The sequence below is a fragment of the Triticum aestivum genome, chromosome 6A (genome assembly GCF_018294505.1).
Source record: "Triticum aestivum cultivar Chinese Spring chromosome 6A, IWGSC CS RefSeq v2.1, whole genome shotgun sequence".
NCBI lineage: Eukaryota > Viridiplantae > Streptophyta > Magnoliopsida > Poales > Poaceae > Triticum > Triticum aestivum.
Window position 1 is genome coordinate 29,742,173 of NC_057809.1, and position 17,261 is coordinate 29,759,433.

At 47.4% G+C, this 17,261-nt stretch overlaps 1 pseudogene; it reads right to left on the bottom strand.

The window, feature by feature from the left end:
* Positions 1–588: 588 nt before the first annotated feature.
* LOC123129360 (disease resistance protein RGA2-like) lies at positions 589–16,454 on the bottom strand (annotated as a pseudogene).
* Positions 16,455–17,261: the final 807 nt, after the last annotated feature.

Consider the following 17,261-nt stretch of genomic DNA (forward strand, 5'->3'; position numbering starts at 1 on the left):
TCTGCAGCTCAGTGTCAGTAGGAAACAGAACCTTCTTCCCAGCTGTTCATAGATCATGGATCGTGGGAGCACACATTGATAAGCTCATGCGTAATTGCGTATTTCCCATTTGCGGTGCATTTGGGACATGCTGCCACATGCTTCTATTCGTGTAGTGTATACTGATGAAGATAACCAAACGAAACAAACTCGAGGCAACATTCCCTGTTTCTACAGTAGCTGCCTTCACGTTTACCACACAAGAATGCCTGCCATTAACACACGGGAACCCCCTTCTGTTATGTTTGCAAATTCTTCAGTCTGCACCCAACTGATGGATGGAAAGCACAGATAATCTCCTTAGCGGCTACGCTGTATGCGTCGTGATTTTCTCGACACATAAAATGCTTACTCCACATACATAAAGTACAGACTACACACATAACACTAGGCTTTGCCAAGCAGACATATCACCAAAATAAACAAAATAAACAATGTTGAACTTCAGTTCATGCTGCAGCAACAAAGTAGTCTCTGGCTCCATTGCCAGGGCAGCTCGGCGTCCATGCTTTAAAAAACCTCCATTCCAGCAGAACGATGAAGGCTCCCCTACCATCTGATCACATAAAGGTTTCATAATTAGTTGTACATATATACGACCGTGCACCAGGATGTAATACAGCACCAGTCTACTAAATGAAGCATCGATTTCAAAGCAGTTGCCAGTATGATCGAGAGGAAATACATGAGATTATCAGTTAATATATAGCTACTGATGTTTGCGTAGCACGTTGCTAGTAGTTGTAACAAAAGAACAGACCACGGAGAGAACTGTGATATTATTGCTTCATTAAAAAAACTCGAAGCAGAGAATGATAGCTGTGGTACCTAGAAACAAGATGTGGCAGAAAGAAATATTTCTTAGATAATGTTATCCTGGTCATCATCATGTCTCTCTTCCTCTGATGTTCCTGTCTGTGCTTTTTTTCTTCCTTGTCTTCATCGCCTGAGCCTGTTGCAGCGACTTCAAGGTCGTTCTCCATATCCACCTGGCCAACTTAACAGATGAGGGATGGAAACAACAAGAGGACATAATTATGACAAATTAGTGGACAGGAAAATCAAATTAATAAATTAAGATGAGGGGCAGTTGTGTTAATTCACCTACTGATTCGGATGACATGATTTTCAAGAAGTACAGTGAAAGCATATCCCTCGCCCTGACAGCATCCTCATTTGCTAACTGACGCACTTCCCCATAATAATCCGGCTCCTCAACGCTTGGCATGGCCCCATCATCCTCCATATCTATGACTATGTTATGCAAGTAGCAGCAGGCATGGATTGTGGCAACCAGACTGTCCGGACTGACAGGGCACGACGTCTCTCCCTGCAGGTACTTCCATGTGTCTTTGAACCTTGTCAACGCCTTCTGAGCGCAGGTTGTGGCTGCGTTGTGTCTCCTATTGAACTCCGCCTTGGAGTCTGAGAGGTCTTCTTCATGGTAAGGTGTGAGTAGCCAGGGGAGAAGAGGGTATCCTGCATCACCAACTATATATTCCCCGACTTCTGATCCATCTACTGCAACCTTCAGCTTGCCGCCATTCAGCCAGGCACCCTTCTCGCACTCCTTGAACAAATAAGATTCATGCAAAATGCTTGACTGGTTCATGCTGCTTACTCGTCCCCACCAAATGGCCCTGAACCTCATCTCTGGATCAATGACGAGTTGTACTAGGATGCTGTCATTCTTCTCATGGTCCAAGTTTGGTCCAAATGGGATGTGAGTTGTACATATAACACCACAGCAGTTATGCATATTGTGGATCTTGTCAAACATGGATTTGATGTTGTCCATTTTACTGGAGTCTGGCCAGCGCCCATGGTTCTTTGCTCTCTTGTACACAGCATCAACGAACCTCTCACTTACCAACAAGACAGTTGACTCACTCACACTGACAGAGGATCCTATGGTCTCAGGTGGCTCACTAGAGTACAACCTTTTCAGAGCAATGGCTACTCGGTCTTCTAAAGATAGTAACCTCCCGTCATCAAAGGTGTAGCTGTTCATAACTTCCAATGATGGCACATAAACCAAGCTGCAGATGTAGCTAAATGTTTTTCTTGACATTTTGAAGACATACTCAAATCGATCTGCATCCTCGAAAGAGGTTAAGGTTCCTGCATGAGAAAAAATGATAAAAGTGGATGACGGACTAAAGCTTGCAAGTCAAGAACCCAACTGTGACAGAGTTAACACAGTGAGATGAAATAACGTATGAGTAGTAGGGAACAAGTGTGAACAACAGTAACTACGCAAATGATGGACTCGCCAAATCAGAAAATAGCATTGGTCAACAAAACGATAAAAAGCCAGCCATCTATTTCTAAAGAGAAAAAGCTAGTAATACATCTATGCAAACATTACTAGCATGTTATTGTTGTCCTACTTTAGAAGGGTGTATTCAAAAGGAATAGTTGGCAACATATTCAAACTCCAGCATACTGACAAAATGTACAAAACAAACAGAATAGTTCAAATAACCAGAATAGATAGACAAACTAAGATGAGCGAGCAATGTGAAATTACCTCTGGACATGAAAGAACGGCTGACATTTGTCTCCAAATTGTAGGGATCAACTATGTACAAGACATACCATTTCCTTGAATTACCTCCTTCGCGTGCATATGCCTTGACATGCTCAACATGGCTGCACTTGTCCCACTCAGGGCCAGATTGTCCCGCAGCTATGGAAACGAGCAGTGCTAGACTGCAGTATAGCTCCAAATGCCTGGGGTTTATACCTCCCATGTATTTTGGGATTGTTTCCATGTCGTTATACGCAAGAACGAACCTATGGAGTGCAGGAATGCCCTCCAACACCTTCAGCTTTGGGCAGTTTTCAATGGTAAGCTTCTGCAGTCTTAGAAGATTAGTGATCATCTCCAGGTCAAGGTTTTCATCCAGTTCCAGGTCAACCAGAGATGGAAAGTTCTCTAGAGAGATGAGACTGTGGACATGGTATATGCATAATTTATTCAAAGCCCTTGCCTGGGAGGCAAGGCCAGGGGGAAGACACTTCAATTTGCAGCGTTGTAGCATAAGTTTCTGCAAGACAGGAAAGGCTTGCATTTGCTCCTCCCACTCCCACTCCTCCCATTCCACCATTCTCACTAAATTCATGTTATGCAATCTCGGAAATGCAGCCACCATCTGGGAAGGACAGGGACCGTAGTGATGGTAGGACTGTATGAATTCAGGTCCAATACGCTTGATGGCTGGAGCACGATCGATCTGAATGATCTCCAAATAAGGGAGCTGACACAAGCCATCAGGAAGTTGTGTGCAGCAAGCCAGGTCAGTAATGAACAAAATCCTCAAGCTCTTGAGGGGCATAATTGATGATGACATCATCCACCTTGGGAGCCATCGGCCAAAATATCCTCTTTTTTTTAGAACGAAGGCTTCAGAGGAGCCCGGCTTTGAATTAACAAAGCCATCAACCGGCCAGGATAACAATGCAAGATTACAACCACACACCACATAAAGAAAAAGAACAGAAAAACGGTGAAAGGTACAGAGGCGCCGGGGGACAGCTCACAATGTTCACATACAACAAGCTAGAGATAAGACAAAGAGCAAATGCTTGGAGATGCCAGCGACCTCTTGCACGCACAGAGCCAAGGAGGAGGCGACAGCCGGCTCAGGAGAGGGAAACAACGACAAAACAAGGCATGCCGTTGCCAATAACTCCAGGACTTGGAGAAGACGCAGCCTACCAGATCCATCATCAAAGAAGGCCCCTGCCTCCTCGCCCGGCTCGAGGGCGCCGCATCGTTGAATGATGGGCGTGTTCACCCTAGAACCTAGATGGCTGGTATCGAAGGAAGCCACAGGAGCGGAACCAGGCAATCCCCGCTTGCCGCCGTCAACTCACCTAGAGCAACCAAACGCCAAAGACTAGAGCTCTGGCACGAAAGAGGGTGAGCAGCCAGGATGAACACGCCCTCCGCCCACACCGCAACAAAGCCCACATCCCATCCTTGTTCCCAAAACCAGCGCCTTCAAGAAGGTTACGGCCCCAGAGGCGTCGCCGCCATACAACAGAGTTGAGGTGTTAACCCGGGAGACAAGGGGGACGGGGGTGGGGAACAGGACCTGACCGACGCCTCCAGGAAGGTGAGCGGCGCCCGTGGGTGTCGCCGCCGTTGCAGCCGGCAAGGCTGGCACGGTTTCCCCCGGTCCTGCATCCCGGCACCCGCTCCCACCCAACGAAAACCGGAGCCGCACGACGGAGCAGGCCGGATCTGGGGGATGAGCTCGCTGGAGAGGTGTAGGAGTGGAGATGGCCAGATCTGACGCCGCCGAGGCCGACGCCGCCACAGCGCCCTGGCCCGCGTCCTCCGGTGGATTCGCCGTCCGCACGGCCGAGATCCGCCGGCCCGCGCCCGCGCCACCAGATGCCGAAAGCTGGGGCGCCTCACCAGCCGGGGCCGCCGCCCCGGAACCCAGGGCCCCCCGCGAGCGAGGCGGGGCAGCGAGGGCCCCGCCGCCACCTTCATCAGCAGCGCGCGGGCTTGCCCGGCGGCTGCTTCAGGCGGCGGCAAGGGGAGATCTAGGAGGGGAGGGAGACAACGTGGCTAGGGTTTCGCCCCTCGGGCCGCCCGAGCGGGGCAACGCGAGGGAGGGGGGGGGGGGCTCGCGTGCCGCCAAAATATCCTTTGATCTCAAGAACTTCTAACCTGGGCAGAGGGCAGAGCTCATCGAACACCTTCTCGATTTATTGTTGCTCTTTATCGGAGACACCATCTTCCTCTTTAATCAGCCCATCATCTCCCAATATGCTAGCACAATCTAAGGTTAGGTTGGTAAGATGCACCTTGTCACCAAGCTTTGCCTTTGCTGCAGACGAGGAAGCAGTTATATTCTCCAATCTGTCCAATTCAAGATGATTGAACTGAGAAAGAGAACCCAACTCTTCCAAACTACACCAATCACCATCCACATGGGCTGGAAACCCAACTAATACCCTCAAGTTCGTTAGAGCATGGAACCCCCTAGGTATGCCTTCTATGCTTGTTCCACTGAAGTTAAGGTACCTTAGCTGCGCTAACTTTACAAAGCTACGGGGAACTTTAACAAATTGCTCACATCCTGTAAGGCTAATGTACTGCAAGAATTTCATCTTTCCAATGCTATCAGGTAGACTTGATATATCAGTGTTTCCTAAGGACAAGTACCTCAGGTGCTTGAGTTCATGCAAGGATTCAAGCAAAGCTACAACATTTGCAGAATCTATATCTAAAGTTCGTAGACATGGAAAATGAACCAACGAATCACTAGGCTTGATATCTATATAACCAACTGACATTAGTACCCTCAATGTCTTTTGTGCTTGCAGAGAACTCCAGTTTAACCTATCTGATTCCAATGCTTTGCTTTCTAGAGATAACCGAAGAAAATCATGTGCACTAAGTTTACCAACAATACTAGTTTCTCCACTATGAGCTGCTAGTGCCTCATCCCTAGCAACAAATTGAGAAAATGAGCGAACAACATCATGCATGTTGCAAACAACTTGATCAACATAATTTGTATTTGGCTCTATAAGATTCCTCAGTATCAGCTCCTTATAGTACTTACTTCCTAGTTCTTCCAAGTCATCGGAAGTTCCGTGAAGAAATCCTTCACTAAGCCACATGCCAGTGATTTCATTGCAACAAAACACTGTGGTTTTGGGGAGAAGGGAGTAGTGTAGAAAGCATTGTTTGGAACAAGAAGGTAAATCTTCATAGCTTAAATATACTGCATAGTTCACCTCTTCGGGCAGTCCAGACATCGACCATATAGAATCATTCAGAACCATCTCCCACTCACGGTGTTTTCTGTCCTTCTGACACAAGACTCCTCCCATTACTTTGACAGCAAGAGGCAAACCATCACATTTTGCTACAATTTGCACTCCAATATCCCTGAGCATATCAATGTCACGGTCATCAATCTCACTTGATAATATCTGCAAGCAGTTGAACTGATAGTCAATAAGGAGTGATTTCCTTGAGAGAGAAAATAGCTGCTTATTAACTGGTAGTGTCAATTAAATATTAGTAAATAATAGGCTAGTGGAGAAAAGAGAGCCATGAAAGATCGGTTAATGTACACTATCAAGTGAATGAACTGCTAAGCAGGGATGTTGCTGCCAACTGGGTGCCTAGCATGTGAGTGACTATAATCATAACATGCTCAACCAGACAAGATGTTAAGTTTCTCACTCTTGTAGCACAAGATGCTTAGTTCAATCTCTCATCTCAGAAACTACACAGATTCATTCTCCGGAAAACAGAGTCGTATTTTTTTTCAAAAAGGAGGAATACCCCCGGCCTCTGCATCTCTTGATGCACACAGCCATTTATTAAAAAAGTATCTCAAAGGTTCCAAACAGAGGTCTCAAAATAAACAAAGGTCATACTAAGCAAAGAAAAGCCACAAGCGGCCAAAAATAAAAATCACAACCGGCGCCAGAAAGACTAGGAGACTAAACGTCTATCTTATTATTGGACCGCCATCCAAACCGGTTGTAAGTATCCCGTGCAACCATCTCCCATCGGCTGCACCCAATATCCATATGCTCCCTGTGGTCCGCACGATTGAGTAATGACCACGTACGGATCCAAGTAGACGCTCTGAAGATGACCTGCAAAAAGTTGGTAATAGTTTGTCTATTAAAGGCAACGTCATTGCGACAATTCCATAAAGACCAAAGTAATGCACATGCTCCCACTCGGATATGTGCCGCGGACTTTGGCTCAACTCCAGCCAACCAGTTATCAAACAAATGTGATATCGTGAGAGGTGGAGTTATGTTAAATGTAGCATGAATAGTTCTCCAAAGCAGTTTAGCAAGTGGACAATTGATAAATAGATGTTCTATTGTTTCATCCTGATCACAAAAGCAACATCTTTTACTTCCTTCCCACTTACGCTTAACTAAGTTATCTTTAGTAAGAATGACACCCTTATGCACAAACCACATAAAAACTTTTATCTTCAAGGGCACCTTAACTTTCCAAATATGAACCGTCCTCGGGATAGTCCCGGTATTAATCAAATCCTTGTACATGGATTTAACCGAGAAGACACCTGAGCTGGAAAGCTTCCATTGCATAGTGTTTGGTACATCCGAAAGGTTAACCTCCATTAACCTACGCACAAGATGTATCCACCTAGTCCAACGGTCACCAATAACAGACCGTCTAAACTGTATGTTGAGCGGAATAGTACCCAACACTATAGCAATGGAAACCTCTTTCAGTTGCGCAATGTTGTATAGGGATGGATACTGTAAGGCCAGTGGCGAATCTCCTAACCAAGTATCCTCCCAAAATCGAGTATCTCGTCCATTCCTGACGATCAATTTAATCCTGTTGAAGAAAGCCACTTTCGTCCTCATAATCCCTTTCCAGAATGGTGAGTCAATCGCTTTTGCCGTAACCTGGGCTAATGTTTTGGCAGAGAGATATTTGTTACGCAATAGCTGAGCCCAAACTCCATCTCTTTCTATGGATAGCCGGTATAGCCATTTGCTGAGTAAGCACCTATTTTTCACCTCCAAGTTTTCAATTCCCAAGCCTCCCTAGTCCTTTGGTCTACAAATTACATCCCACTTTGCCAAACGATACTTATTTTTGTTCTCGTCAATTTGCCAGAAAAATCTAGATCGATAAAAGTCCAATCTTTTCCGTACCCCAACCGGGACTTCAAAGAAAGAAAGGAGAAACATGGGCATACTTGTAAGTACAGAATTAATAAGCACCAATCTTCCTCCATAAGACAAGAGTTTGCCCTTCCAGCAACTCAGCCTCTTTTCAAACCGATCCTCGATACATTTCCATTCTTTATTAGTGAGCTTACGGTGATGAATCGGAATCCCTAGGTACGTGAAGGGTAGTGTGCCTATTTCACATCCAAATAACTGCTTGTAAGTTGCTTGTTCTTCTCTGGCGCGTCCAAAGCAAAACAGCTCACTTTTATTAAAATTAATTTTCAACCCTGATAGTTGTTCGAACAGGCAAAGCAATAACTTCATGTTTCTGGCCTTAACAAGGTCATGTTCCATGAAAATGATGGTATCATCGGCATATTGAAGAATGGACACCCCACCCTCAACCAGATGTGGGATAAGACCACCTACTTGGCCGTCCTGTTTTGCTCTATTAACAAGAACGGCCAACATGTCAACCACGACATTAAAGAGAATCGGAGACATCGGGTCTCCCTGTCTCAATCCTTTTAACGTCTGGAAGTACTGACCAATATCGTCATTTACTTTGATGCCGACACTACCCCCTTGTACAAATGATTCGACCTGCTTCCTCCAAGCCTCATCAAATCCTTTCATACGTAAGGCCTGCTGTAAGAATGACCACTTCACTTTATCGTATGCCTTTTCAAAATCCACTTTGAAGACCACTCCATCGAGCTTCTTCGAGTGAATTTCGTGTAATGTCTCATGAAGAACGACCACTCCCTCGAGGATGTGTCGACCTGGCATGAAGGCAGTCTGTGTTGGTTGTACCACCGAATGAGCAATCTGCGTCAGACGGTTTGTGCCAACCTTTGTGAAAATTTTGAAGCTTACATTGAGCAAACATATTGGCCTGAATTGCTCAATGCGAATCACTTCCGCCTTCTTTGGTAACAACGTGATAGTCCCAAAGTTAAGCTTAAAAAGTTGAAGGTGGCCATTAAACAGATCATTGAACATGGGCATCAAGTCGCCTTTAATAATACCCCAACATTTCTTGTAGAACTCAGCTGGGAATCTATCCGGACCAGGTGCCTTATTATTTTCCATTTGGGATATTGCGTCAAACACCTCCTTCTCAGAGAAAGGTGCAGTTAGCGCTTCGTTTTCTTCATCTTTCAATTGAGGAATGTCGTCCACCATGATCTCATCGAGGGCGACATAATTCTCAGCTGGGGCCCCAAACAGTTTTTTTTATAATAGTTGGTAATATACATTTTAAGATTTTCGTGACCAACAATCGTACCCTCATCTTGTTCAAGTTGAATGATTCTCTTCTTCCTATGTTTCCCATTGGCAATCATATGGAAAAATTGAATCTACGTGCCCATTTCAATTCCTCCTCTCTAAGAAGCTTTGCCAACATAACCTCGGCTTCTCTTTTAGACACTCGCTCATCCATAACCAGCGCAATGCTTTCAGCTTTTATGTCTAGGTCATTGATGATCTTTAACAATATTTCCTTCTGCTTTCTATAGACACCGCTATTGTTCTTAGCCCATCCTCGCAAGAACTATCTAAGATGTCTAATCTTATTCTGCCACCGATCAATGTTGGACTCTCCCCTTTGTTCCGCCGCCCATTCCCTTGCTATCAACTCAAGGAAATCTTCTCTCTCGAACCACGCAGTTTCGAAAGAGAAAACATTCTTGTTGCCATGGTGAGCCGCTTCACCAGAGTCTACAAGAAGGGGTGTATGATCAGATATTCCCCTTTGTAACGCTTGCACCGTCACATGAGGGAATTTTTGTTCCCATTCTATACTTGTGAGAACTCTATCAAGTTTTTCATACGTCGGATTTGGAAGATTATTTGCCCAAGTAAATTGCCTGCCCGTGAGATCAATCTCTCGCAGGTCCAGGCTTTCAATAATCGCATCAAACATGAATGACCATCTGCCATCAAAATTGTCATTATTTTTCTCTTCTCGCCTTCTAATAATGTTAAAGTCACCACCAACGAGAATATGTAAGGTATCATCCCCACAAATCCTAACTAAATCTGCGAGGAAGTCCGACTTTAGCTCAGGCTGTGCCGCCCCATACACCGCCACTAAAGCCCACCTGAACCCGTCAGCTTTCGACCGCACATGGAACTTAACTGCAAATTCCCCCCAGAATACATCAAGCACCTCCAGAGACTCGCAGTTGACACCTAGGAGGATCCCGCCAGATCTTCCCCGAGGTGGCAAACAGTGCCAATCAAAATCAAGACCACATGGGATCGTTCCAAGAAACTGCGAAGTAAAATTCGCCCTACCAGTCTCTAGGAACGCAATAAAATCAAGTTTGTAATCCCGAGATGCATCCGCCAAAAACCTATGCTTAGCCAAGTCCCTTAGACCTCTGCTATTCCAAAAAATGCCTCTCATGAATCGTCGTGAAATTTCTTCTTAAACTTAATCCTAGCACTTTGACGCGCCACTGAAAGGCCATACACCTTTTTTTGCCGTTTACGCGTTGGTGCCTGAGGGAGGATCAAACAGTCCGCATGACTAGTGTCCTCGGCAAGAACTACAGGTGAAGACAGAGAGGCCGCATGCCCCTCCTCTTCCAATGTCTCCTCATGTAGAAGGTTTGTAGGAACTAGATCTTCGCATAAACCCTCCAACTCACACATACCCAACTCATTTATCTCACTTTCTTGCATTGGTTTGACCGCCGCTAAATTTGTAAGCATAGCCATTGCTCTATCAGTTTCTAAGTCAAGAAGCTCATTGATAGAAGTAACTACTTCGCGGTTGTTGGCACCTAGAGAAATTCCCAATTTATCCGCTCTATGCAAGATATCATCTTCAGAAAAATGTAAAACGGAAATATCGGTATTTAAAGACAAACCTGTAGAAGCCTCCGTGTCGTGGATCTTGGCCATCCGCATGGCGTGACCAAGCTGAAACTCATCCGCATCCGGCAGTTCCTGAATACGCCGGCTGGAATGCCTCCCTCCCGACGCCGGGTCTAGGATACCCCCAAAGGCCACCACCTCTGGGATAGAGAAGTCCATCCCCCGTCCAGTGTGAGGTGTGGAAGGTAGCACCGGAGAGCCCACCATCGGTCCCGGTTCCGGAACCGTTCCCATAGAAGGCGCCTCCACCGTCGTCGCCTCCTGCGACACCTGTGTAGAAGCCGCGTCCTCCTATGAAATCGGAGCGGAAGAAAGCCCATACCCCTCCACGGCCATATCCGCCTCGTGCGGTCGTTTAGGCGAAGGAGTAGCATGCCGAGATGTGACGTCCGCCGAAGAAGGAAGAACTAAGGTCGCCTGCCTCGAGCCGCTTCCCTTAGGTGACATCGGCACCGCCAACGCATCACCACCCGCGAAAGAAAACCGGACAGGAGATAACGGAGGTAAGACATGCTCAACGGGGTCATCTCTCTCCATCCGATCTCCCCACAGGCGCCCAGGTGCCGAGACAGCTCCAAAGGACCCAAAGCGAAGACCTGTCTTGGGCTGAGATGTGGGGGCGGGGGTCATGCTCCTCGCAGCCGTAGGAGTGTGGCCATCATCCTCCATTGTTCTGTGAGTCCGAGATGGTGGCACCATCGCATCCAGCGCCTCACGGCGAAGACCTGCTATGGGCGCCGAACTGGAGGCCTTGCCCACTGGGGCTTCGGACTCCTTACCCTGCCCCTCGGGAGCATCAGACTTGTTTGCAGGCTGATTATGGTCCATGAGATCATCTTGGCTGCCATCACCACCGTCAGTCCCACCATCAGCACTCATGCCTTTGTCTGCATCTTGGATCATCGGAACTCCCTCAATCTCAATCCTCAGATCATAACTCATGCCCTCATAAACCCAATCTAAAAAGCACGGGACCGCATTCGCATCCAGAACTCCCACACGCATACGTGCAATGCCATGCATACGAGTAAAAGGCATATCGACCTCCAGAGTCTTTCCAATAAGAGATCCTAGGCTCCAAGTCTCCAAGTAATCATTAAGCGGTTCCGGGGGTAGCCCAAAAAATCTGACCCAAATCTGAACAAGCAGCACTCCCACCGGATCATTGCGCTTCCACTCATCAAACTCTAGAATACATGCACTGCCAGGAACTTTGCACATGCCAAACTCATTAATCCTGTCTAGATCAAATTTCGTGGGATAGTCAACCTTAAACGTCATCTCATCAATCTGGACGAGAGCCCACTGAAAAGAACTAGAGACTAATCTCTTGAGTTGTAAAATAATCTGGTCCTCTAAAAGAGTGCCCTTAGTCACTCGAATGATGCCAGTTCTAGCATTCTCCAATTGTGGTCTACAAGATCTCATAGTTGGAGTCTCAAAGAACATAAGTTTTTCATCACACACACCATAGAAGTTCACCACCGGCTTAGGAGCTGACAAAAGAGGACACACTACATCATGTTTCGGTCACAAACAAATGTCACAAAGCTCCGTCGTACAACCCACCGCATAGTGGCCAGGTTCTCCACAAAGATAACAATAGGTCTTCTTCCTCTTACGCTGACCTTTGCTCATCTTATCAATGTCACCTTTGTCAGAAGCATTCTCCACCAGAGTCTGCGCAGCCGGAACAACCACGTTCGCAAGCTCCCGAACCACCGCAGCCGCCTCCGCGGGAAGCCGCTTATCTGCCGGTGCGTCCGCTACCAAGGTCGAAGCAGGCACGCCGTCCTCCGCGGACGTTGTAGCCAGATCGGTAGTCGGCGTCGGATCGCGGCGAGGTGGTGGATCACGGCGCGGGGCACGGGGACCATTCCGGCCTAATCTGTCGGCTCCACCACGTCCACCTCTGAAGAAGCCTCCCCGGCGAGGTACATAATGCTGAGAACCTGCCGGCCCTTGGACGAAACCTCCGGTCGGGGCGCGAAAAGCATGTCTGCCAGCATCGCCACAACCGGTGCCGGACGATGCTCCAGTTCCATCTCCTGCAAACTGGCGCACTGCAGCCCGATAACCACCTCCGGCCGCCCCTCCGCGACCACAAAGTTGCCATGACCGCCGCGTCCATACTGCGCACCTCCACCTGCTCCGGCGGCGCGGCCGTATCCAGCTCCACCACCTCTCCCCGCAAAACCTCCACGAGCATCTGCTCTGCCGCGGTCACCGCCGCCAGTAACTCCACCGCGCCCGCCATTAGCAGCGATGGTAGTAGCCCGGCCTAGACCCGATCACGAAGAACCGGCGGCCGCAGCCTGATCCGATCCCCTCCCCGCCACGAGAACCACCGCAAAGGAAGCTCTATCGAGGGGCGGCGCGTTCGCTCGAACCCGCATCTGATCCCGCAAGATCGAAACCCAGGCTTTGCCCTCGTCGGTCGAACCCTAGACATGCCCATGTTGGGTTGGGCTGCGATTTTCAATTCGCTCGGCCCGTCTACCACCGGCTGAGCCGCATGCTCAGGAAAGAAACTCTGGGCCGCATGCCCTAAGCCAAACTGGCCCACGCCCGAATCCGGCCTAGTGTGGCCCAGCAGAAAATTCAAACGCTCCATCCGTGCCTCCCGGATCGAGATCTGACTCGTTTCCGCTTCCGGTGACACCGCCGGCCGCCGTCCTTTCCGTCGCCGTTGAACCTGCAACCAAGCACCTGGGGTTAGAAAATCACCCAAAGTCAGCGCTGGCAGTCTTACCTTGGGTATCGGCCCTCGCCATGGCCGAGCCGAAGTACGGCAAAGCACCATCCGCCGGATCAATTCCTTATGGTCATTGGCTGCAAGTCCGTCTCTCGCCGGATCAGACGACGACACTAGATTCTCCACCTCCAGCTGTAAATCATCTTCGTCATATCCCATGTTCAACAGCTCGCAAATTATCGTCGAATGAGATCCATCCGACTCCGTGAACATGGCCGCTCCGCCATAGACTGCGACCTTTCCTCCTCATCTTTGCCTTCCCCCCTCATCTCCCTCGTCGGCCAGCGCCCAGAACCGGCCTCCCACCCGCCGATCTAACGGCCTGGGGGTTGCCGGCGGCATCCCAGCGATCGCCTAAGGAGTTGCCAGCAAGCGCTCTCTTCTTTCGTGTCTCTGTCACCGTGTTTGATCTACAACTACACAAGGGTGGAGGCTTTCCTTACATGTTTAAATTATATACTCCCTCCGATCCAAAATAAGTGTCGCATCTTTGAACTAAGGTTAGTTCAACCTTAGTTCAAAGTTGCGACCCTTATTATGAATCGGAGGGAGTATATTATTGTATGTATGCAATTTTATATTCTGGACATCCATATAAGTAAAAGAATGTCAAGTACCAGCTCTTATTTTCATTCGTGTTGGCAGATCATGGGACCGGTTGGCTAATTAAACCTATTCATGGGCCTGGGCACGCTTTAGTGTCATTCTACCAAATACAACTTTTTCATATTATGGATTTGTGCTATAGTACTGTACCACGTATGCCAAACACGACCGGGTTTTAACCCAAGGATGGACTGTGTATTTGTGAATATGATGGAAATGGAAGAATAATACCACAGTTTTTCACCTTTTATAAATCAAAGAACATTTATACGATCATAATTATTGATTTTGTTTGGACTTACGTTTTGGGTGGCAATTACCTATATTCCAAAATTTTAGCTTTCTAAGGGGGAAAACAGAGGCAACATAGCAAAACATTCTTTGAGTCACAGTTGCAAAAAAATAATGAATTAATTACTCCTAATTACAACTATAATCAGAAAACGATACATGAGGTCTAGTGTTGATGTGGGAGCATGGTTGTCCAACTTTCATCAACCTAAATTTGATACAGGGTCAAAATATTGTGCCTTCTGTACACACAGTACACATGCGGCAGGTGTATGTGCTGTGGCATAAGTATATGTAGTGTCCGTGTTGTATGAGTCCATGTTTTAATCTCAAAGAAAAATACTACATAAAAGTGTGCCCAATTATTATTATCTCTACCCCCAAATTAAGAATGGAGCTAGTAATACTAAAAATACATGGAGTTTAGTTACACACCTGTTTCTTGAGCAATAACCAGCCATCCTCCTCCTCTAATTTGTCCACGTCGTGATAGGGAAGCACAGCTTTCATCCTTCGAGCTACTGTTTCATCTCTAGTAGTGGTGAGGACTCGGCTACCACGAGCCACAACATTAGCCAATGATGTTTTAAGCACATCATCCCATGCTCTATGGTTCCAAACATCATCTAGCACCAGGAATAGCTTCTTCCCTTTCAAGGTAGTGGCAAGGATTGGTTGAAGCACAGCCAACGCCTTTTCACCCCCATGTACTACTCCCCCGGCTTGCGTGATGATTGTCCTAAGCAACTCAACCTTGTCAAAGTCCTTGTTGATGCTCAACCATATCGGCTTCTCGAACTCAGCATTCAAGGCTTCATCATTGAAGACCTTTTGCGCAAGAGTGGTCTTGCCAATTCCGCCGACACCAACAATGGTGATCGACCACCATGATGTTGGTGTTGCCCTCCTTTTCAGTTAGCATGGTCTCAACCAGCTTTTTTGTATCTTGTTCGATCTTCTCTCCGACTAAACCCGACCAATCAAACTCCCCTGACGTCTCACGCCTGGTATCACCGGAATGAGAGCCATGGATCTTGCTGCTATGATCTTCAGAGGAACCAAGTGGTATGAAGCTCAAAGCAGAGCTTCGCTCCTTGATGGCATCAAGATTCTGGTTGAGCGCCTTGATGCGGGTGCTGATGTCATGGGCATGGGAGGGATTCCGCATGCAGAAGAGCAAGGGATTGAAGCACCCCACATCTGCAGTGGATGGACCGTGCTCCATGGCCTTGAGCTGACAGAGGTCAAGGATATCTGTAGCTTTGTACATGGCACACTTGAGCTGGGCCACCCACTCTTGCACACTCTCGTCGGTGATGTCTCTCTGGTCAGCGTCGGCGAGGAAGTTCTTGAGGTCCTTAAGCTTGACGTCCATCTTCTTGATCTCGTTCGTGACTCCAAGCAGCATGTGCACCTCTTCACTGTCACCATCTCCATGAGCATGTTTTGCAAGTAGGATGCGATGGCATCCAGGACTATCGTCATTTCCGCTTCCTTTTGCTATAACAAAGATGAACCAACACATCATCTCCAGCACTCATTGTAGCTAATTAAGATTATCAGCAAAAAGGAAAGGGAAGGGGTGCACTAGAATACTAACATGAGTACATGATGAACGAGTTATAAGCATGAGAAACAACAGAAATAGGCAAACACAAGGCGCTTAGATCGATAGATGCAAGCAAAGGCAGCTAAACAGAGGAAATATAATATTACCTTCAAGATGGATGGATGTTGGGTCCTGCTGCTCGTACCAGTACAAGTAAAGGTCTAAAACGTACAGAGCACTGTGTGTATACAAACGAAAGGGAAATCAGCTCTCCAAAGGCACAAATGTAGGCAGATAATCCAGAGCCTGGTAAGAGATTTACTTGGATCTGGGAGCATGAGCACAGAGTAAATCAAAAAGCCCTTGCTTGCGGTGATTTCTCTAAACAAAAGCGCACCACTCACCGATTGCTCTAAACAAAAGCACACCACTCACCGCATGCAGCATGTGACCATGGCGCAATAGCTGCTCCTCGTGATAGTCCGCTTGAGCAAACGCGTCCCTCTCGCACCCTAGACCAGAACGATGGGCAGAAAAATATCAATGGATGATGCAGAATATGGCTTGTTAATAGAGCTGGGCGTGTGTTCCCTTCATAAGAAGAGATGGAGCTGTATTATTAGGAGGGGGTGGGTAGTATGCAGAGTTCATTGAGAGAAGATGGCTTTACAATTTACCATTGTTTAAGATCACTTGGGTGCATTATCATCTAGATTCGCGCTAAAGCCGACAACAACAGGTCATAATTTGATATTAAACATTCTTGGATAGTTGATTAACTTTAGACTTTGTGCATGTGGTTGTTGTTCTTTTTGCTAATGAACTTTAAAGTAAGCATCTAGATCCACGCCTGCAGCAACCTGGAATCCTTGCTCGGCCCATGCGTGCAATGCAAGATTAATGGAGTAGGTAGGGGACTTATTAGAATCGATTTCAGTGCGATCCATCGATAAATAAATAAAGAAACAAATAAAAAACAACGACGGAGCGGAAAATGCGGGTCAGTGCTCACCAGCTCACCTTGCCGCCGTCGCAGCAGCCCGTTGCTTCTCCCGGCGGCGGCTGCATCCTCCTTCTGCTGCGTGTGAGATCCGCCCCCAGGGACCGGTCGGCCGTCCGAAGGAGGCGACGGAAGAGGAGGAAGCGGCGAGCGGAAGGAAGGAAGGAAGGAATTGGGCTGTGAGAGAGGAGGTGGTCGGCGGGTAGAAGCCATCGGAGGAGGAGTGCGCCGGTGACGGCACGGCAGATGGGGATGCGGTGGCGATTTCGTTTCGTTTCAATCGAAAAGGGAAGAAGGGCTCCCCACCCAAAAAAAAATACAAAGTTTTTCTTTTGACAGAAGGAAAAAAACAAAGTTTATAAATAGCACTCCCTCCATTGTCATTGAAATGGATGTACCTAGACATATTTTAGTGTCATAGATATAGATGG